This window comes from Pelophylax lessonae (genome assembly GCF_965119305.1).
Source record: "Pelophylax lessonae genome assembly, chromosome: 2".
NCBI lineage: Eukaryota > Metazoa > Chordata > Amphibia > Anura > Ranidae > Pelophylax > Pelophylax lessonae.
Genome location: NC_138769.1, coordinates 50655846 through 50668821, shown reverse-complemented (window position 1 = coordinate 50668821; position 12976 = coordinate 50655846).

Below are 12976 nucleotides of genomic sequence, written 5' to 3'. Positions count from 1 at the left end.
CAAGATACTATGCTTGACCTATTAATAGTAGGCGGCAACAAATCAAATCTCATTCTCTACCAGCCAAGCTTGCAAAATATGGGCCAGGTACTCAGTCCACAGAGGTGCCAAAACACATAGCAAAGTTTTGTCCTGTACATAAAACTTGCTTCCTACACCACCGGGACTGCCCTGGTCTAGGCATAAAAACTATTCGTCAGTTAATAAGGCAGCCATTGTGTGATGGAGCCAGGGGAGAGAAAGCGAATTCTGTGGCATAAAAGGAAGCGTCAATTGTGCCTATAGCAATCAGTCTGGGATAACTTCTTTTTCACCACTTTTGCCAATTTCATATTACTTTTTATTAATTGAAAATTCGTTCTAGCAGATATACCCCATGGCCCATCCAAACTGATATTATATTATTATATCTTCTTGATGAAAATATGAACAATGTCCTCAGCGTTAAAGAGTTGCGACTCCAGAAGTCATTAATTTTATATAAAAATAAATGGTTTAATATTTTTAAGTCTAATTTTATGGCCTATGGTAGGAAATGAAGCAAGGTAATGTCAGCTTTCGTGTTTTCCAAGAACTAACTAGATATTTTACACAACCACCCCCCCCCCCCCCTCCCCACTTGCTAATTGCTTATTCATAATTCTGCTCCTGGTTGACATTTAGGAACCTTCAGTGCAGATATTGCCACAGCTCAAAATTAAAACTGATCTGAATAAAGGTTTTTTTTTTTTTCTGGTCCTCCTGTAAAAATAATTTCGTCTTCTTACTGCCATCTGATTTTTGTCATTGGATTCTGTATTTTTTTTGTGTATTTTGCCTCCCTTTCATATTTGTGGAGGATTTTGTGTAGCAGCTATTTTTACTGCAAATTTAATATACTGGAAATGTATGTATATCGTTTTTTTGGTTTTATTTTCAGAAGGTTGTATTTTTTAACAAAAGTGCCTTGTAAACTGAAGCGTATATTTCTGTACAAAAACAGGGCCATTAGAGATGGACATGGATCTGATTCTAATTAAACTCTTTTGGGAGGTTTAACATGTCATGTGTGCTGCTTCTTTTTTTTTTTCCAGCCTGTTACTACAATTTCTGGTCCGAATTATTATCCTGTTTCTGTAGAAATTATGATTCACATTGCTGACATTTAGTTTCCTGCCTATAGAATAAAATTACTGGCATGGATGAACATTCCAGATCAATAGCAGACTAAAGAAGTGTCTGATTGGCTGTTCTGACCCAACCATAAAGTGGAACTAAACCCTCCTATCGTTTTCAGCCATGGATGCTGCCATCCTGGCCTCTGTTTGATCTTTAACTGCCATGATGTTGCACATGTGATCAGTTATGACACCAGCCATTGGATGGTTTGACAGTTTGGTTGAGAGCACAAACAATGTGATGTAACTGTTTTTTAACCACTTTACCACTGCTCACTAGAGCTCTACTGTGGCAAAGTGGCTCGATAACGTCTGGCGACGTAGACCTACGTCACCAGACATTCCCCTCTCTCGGTGGCGCGCGCGCGCCGCCGGAGGCTCGCTCCCGCTGTATTCAGTCACAGCGGGAGTCGGGCCAGGGGAGGAGCGGCGGTGATTGCCGCTGCTCTTCCCCGATCGTCGGGGAATTGAGTCTGGAGATCCGCCCGCTTGTGTAAACAAAGCGGGCGGATCTCCTAAGTGACAGGCAGGCTCAGATTGCAGGGTTCAGCATAGCTGAACCTGCGATCTGTCCTTGTGTCACATAGTCCCCTCCCCCCACACACGTCAGTAAGCACCAGGCATACATTAATCCCTTGATCACCAATAAAAAATTAACCCCTTCCCTGGCAGTGTCATTTTTACAGGCAACAGTGCATATTTATAGCACTGATTACTGTAGTAATGTCACTGGTGTCCCCAAAAGTGTCAAAAATGTCAGTCAAGGGTCCGATCTGTCCGCCGCAATGTCGCAGTCCCGCAAAAAAAATCGCAGATCGCCGTCATTACTCGTTGAAAGAAAAAAAAAAAAAAAAAACACCAAAAACTACAGAAATCTTTCCCTTAGTTAATAAACGCAATAACTTTTGCGCAAACCAATCAAAATACGCTTATTGCGTTTTGTTTTTTTTTACCAAAAATATGTAGCAGAAAACAAATTGGCCTAAAATGATAAAAAATTTTGATTTTTACATTTTTTGGGGGGGGGGAATTTCATATAAAAAATGTGAAAAATATTGTTATTTTTTCAAAATTGTTGCTCTTTTTTTGTTTTATAGCGCAAAAAGTAAAAATCGCACAGGTGATCAAATACCACCAAAAGAAAGCTCTGTTTGTGGGAAAAAAAGGACGTAAATTTTGTTTGGGTACGGCATTGCATGACCGCGCAATTGTCAGTTAAAATCACACAGTGCCGAATCGCAAAAAGTGGCCCAGACGTAAGACCGCAAAATGCTCCGGTGGTAAAGTGGTTAAAGACCAAATACACTGCCTGGCCCAAAAAAAAAAGTCGCCACCTGGAATTAACTAAGCAACTAACTAATCATGCAGTAACTATACTATTGGACAGTTACTGCATGTGCCCAAAGAATGAGGTCAGCTGACTACCTGAATATACTGAATGACCAGGTTATTCCATCAATGGATTTTATCTTCCCTGATGGCACGGGTATATTCCAAGACGACAATGTCAGTATTCATTGGGCTCAAATTGGGAAAGAGTAGTTCAGGGAGCATGAGACATCATTGTCACACATGGATTGGCCACCACAGAGTCCAGAACTTAACCCAATTGAGAATCTTTGGGATGTGCTGGAGAAGTCTTTGCGCAGTGGTCAGACTCTCCCATCATCAATACAAGATCTTGGTGAAAAATGAATGCAACACAGGACGGAAATAAATCTTGTGACATTACAGAAGCTTATCGGAAACAATGCCACAGCCAAGGCGGTTGGTGCGAAAGGGTTAAAGCGATACTAAAGTCTTCTTTTTTTTTTTTTTTTTTAAACCACAAACAAATTATACTTGCCTGCTCTGTGTAGTGGTTTTGCACAGAGCAGCCCGGATCCTCTTTTCAAGTCCCCTGCCAGCGCTCCTGGCCCCTCCCTTCTGCCAGGTGCCCCCACAGAAAGCAGCTTGCTATGAGGGGAAGCAAGCAGGCGCGCTCCCGAACTCTGTATGTCCTTTCACACACGGAGCTGCAGGTAAGCCCCCTCCCCTCCATCTCCTGGAGCAGGCTCATGTAAGTATTAGGGGGGCTGTTGCACACAGAAGGTTTTTTACCTTTATGCATAGAATGCATGAAGATAAAAAAAAAAACCTTGTACCTTTACAACAACTTTAAGAAGTAAAATAAAGATATGCGATAGCGCTGCTCAACCAAATAATATAAATAGCAGAAAAAGATGAGGTATCCACATCAATTGATATAAGTGCTAGTGCAAAAACATCTACAGTAAAGTGTTAAAATTTGCAAACCATAGCAAAAATAATAAAATGATGGAAATAAGTCCAAGGAAAATAAATGGTTATGCTTCTTTAAACTGTGCAAGAAAAAGTCTATAAAAGTATTGTGCTTCCCAAGTCAACACACAGTGTTATTCCACTCCACAATCTTGTGCTCCAATCACCAGGTGCAATGCAAGCTCACCTCCATCTTAGACCCACAAGGGGTTAACACAGCATACCCAGAATGATCACTGATAATCAGGTTCCTTAGAATGGCAATAATCCCCTTCTGTGATGGCTCCACACTATGCACACACAGCTCCAAAGCAACACAAAGAAAAATAAACAACTCCCAATAGTGCAGTACCTGGGTTTATTAGCTGAATGAACCCCCCCAGCTTCATAAAATGCACTCACATTTAATTAAAAAGAATTGTACAAAGAAAAAATCCAACAACTTTCACGTGTTCCATTTATGTGATCCCACCACCAGGCTCCACCTCTACGTGTTACGCCACTATCACATGTGACTTCATCTGGAGGAAAAGGCATAAATGTGAGTGCATTTTATGAAGCTGGGAGTGTGTGGTTCATAGGCTTTAGGTCTGGAGACATGCTTAGCCAGTCGATCACCTTTACCCTCTGCTTTTTCAGCAAGGCGGTGATCGTCTTGGAGGTGTGTGTTGGGGTCGTTATGTTGAAATACTGCCCTGCGGCCCTGTCACTGAATGGAGGGGATCATGCTCTGCTTCAGTATGTCACAGTACATGTTGGCATTCATGGTTCCCTCAATGAACTGTAGCTCCCCAGTGTTGGCAACACTAATGCAGCCCAAGACCATGACACTCCCACCACCATGCTTTGTACTCCAGCTGGTTGCTGCCACACACGCTTGACGCCATCTGAACCAAATAAGTTTATCTTGGTTCCATCAGACCACAGGACATAGTTCCAGTAATCCATGTCCTTAGTCTGCACGTCTTCAGCAAACTGTTTGTGGGCTTTCTCTTTAGAAGAGGCTTCCTTCTGGGACAACAGCCATGCAGACCAATTTGATGCAGTGTGCAGCGTATGGTCTTAGACTGACAGACTGATCCCCCCCCACCCCTTCAAATTCTGTACCAATGCTGGCAGGCCTTTTCTGGGTGGAACCTCTCCTGGTAAACCGCTGTATGGTCTTGGCCACCGTGCTGCAGCTCAGTTTTAGGGTCTTGGCAAACTTCTTGTAGCCTAGGCCATCTTTATGTAGAGCAACAATTCTTTTTTTTCAGATCCTCAGAGAGTTCTTTGCTGTGAGGTGCCATGTTGAACTTCCAGTGACCAATATGAGAAAGTGAGAGCGATGACACCAAATTTACCACACCTGCTCTCCATTCACACCTGAGACCTTGTAACACTAACAAGTCACATGACTTTGGGGAGAGAAAATGTCTAATTGGGCCCAATTTGGACATTTTCACTTAGGGGTGTACTCACTTTTGTTGCCAGTGGTTTAGACATTAATGGCTGTGTTGAGTTATTTTGAGGGGACAGCAAATTTACACTGTTATACAAGCTGTACACTCACTACTTTACATTGTAGCAAAGTGTCACTTCTTCAGTGTTGTCACATGAAAAGATATAATAAAATATTTTCAAAAATGTGAGGGATGTACTCACTTTTGTAAGATACTGTACATGCTCTGGGTATTGTTTTTCAATTTTTCTCCTCAGTTTTTGTTCTGCCAACTGGACCCCAGCCATGCCGACTGATTTCAGGCTGTGCCTGCTGTGACCTATAGATTCTCCCCAAAGGTTCCACTTTGTGTGTGCTCCCATTTAGAACTGCAAGCTTACATGTAGCCTCTCCCAGCACACAGGCAGAGTGAGAGACAAACAACTGCTGCCTCGGAAGCCGCTGTCAATCACCAATGTAGAGGAGAGATGTGACTCTTGCCACAGTAGCCAGGGAATGACAGTGCTGAACCCACAAGTCATGTTGCTTCCATGTTCATTCATCAGAGGGGAGATCAGCACACAAATGCTCCACCTGCCAACACCCGCCACGCCAGTTCCAGGCCCACAACTGGGACGGTGCTGGCAGACAGGTGGGGGAGCGATACCTTCGGCGGGGTGTGAAAGTAGTCACTTCCACCTGAAGTCCCACAATTGAGATGTCATCCCCAAAAAATGTTCAAAAAATATTTTTTTTGGGATGACATTAAAGCTTCCTTCTTCCCATCTCACTGATTTTGCTTTGGATGTTTCTCAGTTCTTTTTGACCATTTTATTTCTGGGCTTTCATTCTTCAAACTTACATTCCCAATATTGTTTGTTTAATTTCTTAAAGTTTTACTAAACCCACAACAGTAAAATCAGTCTGTATATGCAGTAAAGCATGCTTGTTATAATGACTGTGGAACCTAAGGGGTTAATCCTTTGCATTGTGTAAAAAGCCTGTTTAATGCGGTTTTCTCCGATCTTCCCCTTCTTCCACCGTCCCCAATCCATCTCTTGATAATACAGAGCCTTGGGGCACTCTGCACATGCTCAGTTTGGTGTGTATTGCTACATAGTCAGTTTGAAAATAGACACTAGTCCATCTAATTCAACCAATAGAAAAAAAAAAAAAATCAACACACCTCCATATACACAACTGTATACCCACAGTTGATCCATAGTTACCAGAGCACTAGACAGAAATCACATTGTGTCAACACCCGCCTCGGGCCTTCGCCATGCTTTGTTTTCCTCCTGGTCCACACCAGTTCTAAGTCAGCCGTAGGCGCTGGCTGAAGCGAGGCGTCACTCCCTGGCACCCCTGCTGCACCCGCTGGCTACCCCATCCCTAAGGGGTGGGGGGCAGGGAGTGGGAAAAGGGCGGGAATAAGCACCAGCTGCAGCGATCCATGGAAAGGGCCTGGGCATGTCCCACATCCCAGTCGCCTGCCCCGCTCCCCTAGGGAGAGGGGGCAGGGGCGAGAATGGTTTGGAGGGTGGGGCAGGGCAGCATGTGCCCAACCCTGCTTTGTGCCTCAGCATGACCGACCCAGCCCCTGGAGCCAATCCTTATCTCGAAGTCACAGACCTGACTTGCCGACTTTCATTACCTACATTGTTCTAACATGCCATAGGCTGTTCACCTTGGAGACCTGCTGTGGATATGGGTATGGCCTGGCATGAGATTTACACCATCTACTATGGATTTTCAAGGCCAGGGAGAGCTCACCGGATGCTGCTGGTACCAAAACGCTTTCCATGGCTCGAGCATTTGCTAGAGAGTTTTTTTTTTTGGAAGCCTGCATGTGATCAGCACAGGGCCAATCAGCACTGTCCAAACAGAGGGTCAGGGGTCCTGAAACTTTATAGGACAGTAAAAGTAGAATGAAAACTCCTCCTAGAAGCTTTAACCAGACACTGATAGAAGTCATAAGACTGCTATATACTGCTGATGAGAAAAGGTATTTAGCAGTTTATATTTACTAAAATAATTGCATTTCCATGTTCTGTGTACTGTGGAAGACTAGATATAGTGAATGCAGGCTCCTGGGTTTAGTAACACATTTAAGAATGTTATTCTGGATTGGTCTATTCCTATATATTGGATCTAAAGACTCAAGGTGACAACCCTCGGCATAGGTGTGCGCAGCCTATTGCATTAGGGTGTGCACCCCAAAGTTTAAATACACATGCATGTGTTTGCCTACATGTATATGGCCCCGGTACATTACTCTCCCTGCTGGCAAAGTGAAATAGAAGTGTGTGGCACTTCTCTTATGGCAGAGCACATCAGAGGGAGATCTTTCCCATCTCCTCACTGGCAAACAGAGCGATAATGCTAATGTGCCCTAGGTGATTAGGGTGTGCCCAGGCACAACCGGCACACCCTGTGCGCACGCCTATGACCCTCGGCAAGGTTAAATGCATACAGACAGAGAAATTCCCCTATTCGTTGGGACTTTAAAGGCACTTGAAATACAAAGATATATATGAGAAGTGAAATGCGTACAGGATCAATGTCCAGTCCTCAGGTCCAGTGTATACCCTGCTTGGAATTAGGACCTGAGGACTGGACATTTATCCTCTATGCTCAAAATCTAGTGATTTACCACAAACATCATCAGCTATGAGGTTCTCTAGCTAGAAGCCCCGCTATATCATCCATATTGGGGACTACATGTCCCAGACCTGTATTAAGACCAGGGGTTGGCGCTATAAGGCCTCAGTGCTACATTTTCCTTCCATACAGATGGCGTTCTCTCCTCTTCTATGCCTCTGAAACTTAATGATATTGCACACTATAATGTGATGGGCAAGAGTACAGATTCTTTCAAACTTTGTTTTAAATCGAAACATGACATGTCTATATACAACACTCCTTGATTGACTATATGATACTCCTCGTTCCCTGACGAAGGAGCCGTGAACTCTCCGAAATGCGTGGAGTGGAGGAACATTCATCATATTTTCATACATTTAATAGTAGCCTAGTTAGCCACGTTTCTTCGTTTTATATGTTGATGTACCAATAAATTCTGTTTTTACGCATTTCACCTCTCATATGTATTTTTTTAACTCAAGTGCCTTAAAAGTCCCAAAAAAATAGGGTTATTTCTCTGTCTGTATATAAATTGGATCTGGGCCTGAACCACAGGATTTCCAGGGTAAGAGCCGAATGACACAGCAAACACAGAGGCACATTAAACCTTAGGTACTTTGGGGATGTATTGGGATTCCATCTTATAGTATGTATTACTATTTTATCCATTCCCTTCCTTCCATTTCTCTTTAGTTTATGCGCCTGGGTATTTGTTCCCCTCCATGGGCTGGTGGAAGCTTGGAAAGAGTGTTTCCCATTCCCAGATTCGGGATGAAGGCTATGAGGAGAGGAGGAAGAAAGGGTGATTTAATCTATCATTTCCCCTTTCTAGCCCTTTTTTTGTCCTTCTTTACCTTGGAGAGTACCAGTATTACTTTTAAATTGTTTCATATATCTATTTTGAGATTTAATGGGTATTTAGTGTTTTTTTTCAGTATTAAATTTATTTTTGTGTTCATATGGAGAAATTGGAGGTCTGTATGGTCCTAAAGAAGCAAGATATCCCATGAAATGCGCTGACTAATCTACATCAACCTCATTTATATCTTCTAACAATGTGGTTAATAGGTTGATGTTAATGATATGACCTCAAGATTTGCATAATGTAATTTTACCATAATATGTGTAGATTGTTTTGTAGGACATGTTTAAAACTTTTTTTTGTATTAAACAATATGTAAAAACTGAGTTTCGGCCTCAAATACATTTTTTAACTAAAAAATCCCCTATAATACTAATCCATCGCCCTTTACAGAACCGCTATTCTCATATTTACAAGGTGTATAGTATTGTATTTTAGTCAAGAACCTTACTATTAAAAACGCTGTCTGGGCTCGGCCATCTTGGATGTGGGCATCTGAAGCCGCAGTGTAATCTGCTGTGTCCTTCTTCCTGATTCCAGGGGGTGTTCTGGGAGTTCTTCCTGATTCCAGCCTCCTGGGAGTGATGACAAACAGCTCCCAGGATGCAATGCAAAGGCGGAAGTGATGTCTGTGGCCGCGGCCACAGAGAGGGGAGAAGGAGGAAGTACAATCAAAAATGCCCTGAAAATATGGTAAGGGACCCCCGAAAAAAATAGAAAATGCCCAATTGTTGATGAGCATAGCGAGCACTCCAGGAATCACTAAAGTTGCAAAATAGGCCGGAACACCGCTTTAAGAAAAAAATTAGACACACTCCTGGCTACTGTAGCAGCAAGTAGTGTGTTTAAAATCCCATTCTACCAGCCGTCTGTTTATAAACAGCACTGGTAGACAAGGGATCAGTGTTGCCAACATTCCAAAGTGAAATTTACTGACAGCACATCCAAAATTTACTGACAACACCAGTTTGTTTATTAACACTTCAAAAAAGTACATAAAATGAACATTTTCAGTGCAAAACAGTGCAAATATCAATATTTAAGCTATAAACATGTAGCTAGTGCTATCAGCAATGTGTTTAAGGTATAACAAAAGGCAAAACATTTACATGAAGGAAAGGTTAATATAACCCAGCACAGAGTTCCACCTTAAATCAGAGTCTTCAGGGTTCCTCTTTACAGTGCAAAGAGGAACTCTGCAGACCCTGATGTAAAAGGAAACACTGTGGACTCTGATGTAAAGGAGAAATCTGTGGACTCTGGTGTAAAGGGAAGCCCTGATGTAAGGGGATCTCTGGTCACCAAACCCCCCCCCCCCCCCCCACACACACACACATAAGTCCACGGAGCTCCCCTTTACATCACAGTCCACTGAGTTTTCCCTTATAACAGACTCCAGAGTACCACTGTGCGTCACAATCCAGAGTTCTCACTTACATCAAACTCCAAAGTACCACTTTACATCACAGTTCACAAAGTTCTCCCTTACAGTGGAAGTGGTTAAATAAATACATTTGTAAATTTGATATATTGCTAAATATTTGCATTTGTAAAATTTTCTTTCAGTTTTGCTTACTATTTAAGCTACACACATGTACCTAATGCTATCTGATGTAAAGGAGAAATCTGTGCACTTTGGTGTAAAGGGAAACCTTGATGTACAGGGATCTCTGGTCACCAGAGCCCCCCCCCCCCCACCACACACACAAATCCACAAAGTTCCCCTTTACATCACAGTCCACTGAGTTTTCCCTTACATCAGACTCCAGAGTACCACTGTGCATCACAGTCCAGAGTTCTCACTTACATCAAACTCCAAAGTACCACTTTACATCACAGTTCACAAAGTTCTCCCTTACAGTGGAAGTGGTTAAATAAATACATTTTGTACATTTAAAAATTTTGCTAAATCTTTGCATTTGTAAAAATACAAAATTCCATTTTCTTTCAGTTTTGCTTACTATTTAAGCTACAAACTTGTACCTATTGCTATCTGATGTAAAGGAGAAATCTGTGCACTTTGGTGTAAAGGGAAACCCTGATGTACAGGGATCTCTGGTCACCAGAGCCCCCCCCCCCCCCCACCACACACACAAATCCACAAAGCTCCCCTTTACATCACAGTCCACAGATTTCTCCCTTACATCAGACTCCAGAGTTCCTCTTTACATCACAATCCACAAAGTTCTCTCTTACAGTGGAAGTGGTTAAACACATACATATTGTAAATGTGAAAATTTAGCAAAATATTTGTATTTGTAAAAATATTAAATATAATTTCCATTCAGTTCTGCATAAGGTCCATACACACGATCAGAAAAATGTACAAAAAAATACCGCTTTTGAATCGATCATACGATAATTTGATCATTAGTACACAGCTTTCATCCAAAATTATCCGAAGGGACAAACACAAAAATCTTTCTTGTTCGATACCAGATCATACGATTTTCCTTTAGTCAGTACAGTTTTCATCTGAAATTATAATAGAAATACATTTTTTATTAATATGATTGTAATAGTCATCCATGAGAGATATCAGAACATTGTTGAACATATGTTATGTAATGTTGTAACTAATGAGATGTTCTTTCTTTTGTAATAGTCTACCTGGGACACTACATGGTCTTGGAAAAAGCCTTAGGGCGAAACCCGTCAGACCGCCCCCCCTTGTTTGAGACTACTATGGATGTTTTGTATATTGCATTATGAGATTTATTCTCTTTTAAATCTTTTTTATATCTTCAATAAACTTATATATTTTTTCATTATCTGGTTAATTATTTGAATCTGTGCTCACCTATCAGGAGCCCTCCTCAACAATCCCTTTCCTTTATTTAGAGGAACCAGCTTTTCGCTACTTGGCATTTAAACCTGTATCCTCTATATTTTTATTTATAATAGAAATACAATGTAATACATTACTACACTTCAAAATTTTTATTCTGTTGTACTGGAATTTTCGTACTTTAGTAGTCTCTTCATTTTCGATATGAGACTAGCATGGAAAAAAAAAAGATTGATCATTCGTCCAATAATCTAATCATGTGTACTTGGCTTTAGTAGTACATTACTATCTGATAAAGTTTTCATGGTATCGAGCATGATATGGACTTTGGGGGTCCTCTTGAAGGGGTCCCCAATCCTTGACATTTTCAGAACCCCTGCTCCAGTCTAGCCAACTTCCCATCCAATGGAACTCTTTGTAATATTTTGGAATGTGTGGGAAGAAAGGAATAGTTCCCACCATTGTCTATATGTGTTCCTACACAAATTTGAATCCATTAACATAGTAAATGCTCCAGATAAGGCTCCCTTTAATGTAAGGCTCACTCATTCCCAACTCCAGAAGATACACATGTGAATAGTTTCCACAATTTATTTAACATTCCCCGTCAGATAACGCAGGAAGACAAACAAATGCTTCCAGATTTAGTTGCTGGGACGAGGCCGTCCTGAGATTTGGCAGACTTGGCTCTTCGGGGCTTTGAGGAAGGAGGGAGAGTATACACAGAAGGGAAGTGCCCTATGAAAATAATCTACAACATAGGAAATGTTTTTTCCACTTACTAAAAAAAAAAAGTCAACAAAAATAAAGTTAGCGGACCTGTGACCCACTGCAGGGCGTAAGAAACACAACATTTAATCAATGTTTGTATACTTTCTTTTCCTTTCTATTGTAACTTATTCTTGTCATTTCTTATTTAAAACAATGTAAAAAATAACAAAAAAAAGTGTTCCTCTGCCCTTCCAAAGTGATACTTTATAGGTGATTGGCACTTCCATATTATTAAAAAAAAATTTATTTTTTATTATATCATATCTTTGCTATATACAGTACCTTGAAAAAGTATCCATACCCCTTGAGATTTTCCATATGTTACAGCCAAAAACGTAAATGTATTTTATTGGGATTTTATGTGATAGACCAACACAAAGTGGCACATAATTGTGAAGTGGAAGGAAAATGATAAATGGTTTTCAACATTTTTTTACAAATAAATGTCTGAAAAGGGAGGTGTGCATTTGTATTTACCTCGTTTACTCTGATACCCCTAACTAAAATCGAGTGGAATCAATTGCCTTCAGAAGTCACCTAATTAGTTAATAGAGTCCACCTGTGTGTAATTTTACCTCGGTATAAATACAGTTGTTCTGTGAAGCCCTCAGAGGTTTGTTAGAGAACCTTATTGAAAAAACAGCATCATGAATCATGAAGGCCCCAAGAACACACCAGACAGGTCAGGGATAAAGTTATGGAGAAGTTTAAAGCAGGGTTAGGTTATAAAAAAAATATCCTAAGCTTTGAACATCTCATGAAGCACTGTTCAATCCATCATCCGAAAATGGAAAGAGTATGGCACAACTGCAAACCTACCAAGACATAGCCGTCCACCTAAACTGACAGGCCGGGCAAGGAGAGCATTAATCAGAGAAGCAGCCAAGAGGCCCATTGTAACTCTGGAGGAGCTGCAGAGATCCACAGCTCAGGAGGGAGAATCTGTCCAAAGGAAAACTATTAGTCGGGCACTCCACAAATCTGACCTTTATGGAAGAGTAGCAAGAAGAAAGCCATTGTTGAAAGAAAGCCATAAGAAGTCCCGTTTGCAGTTT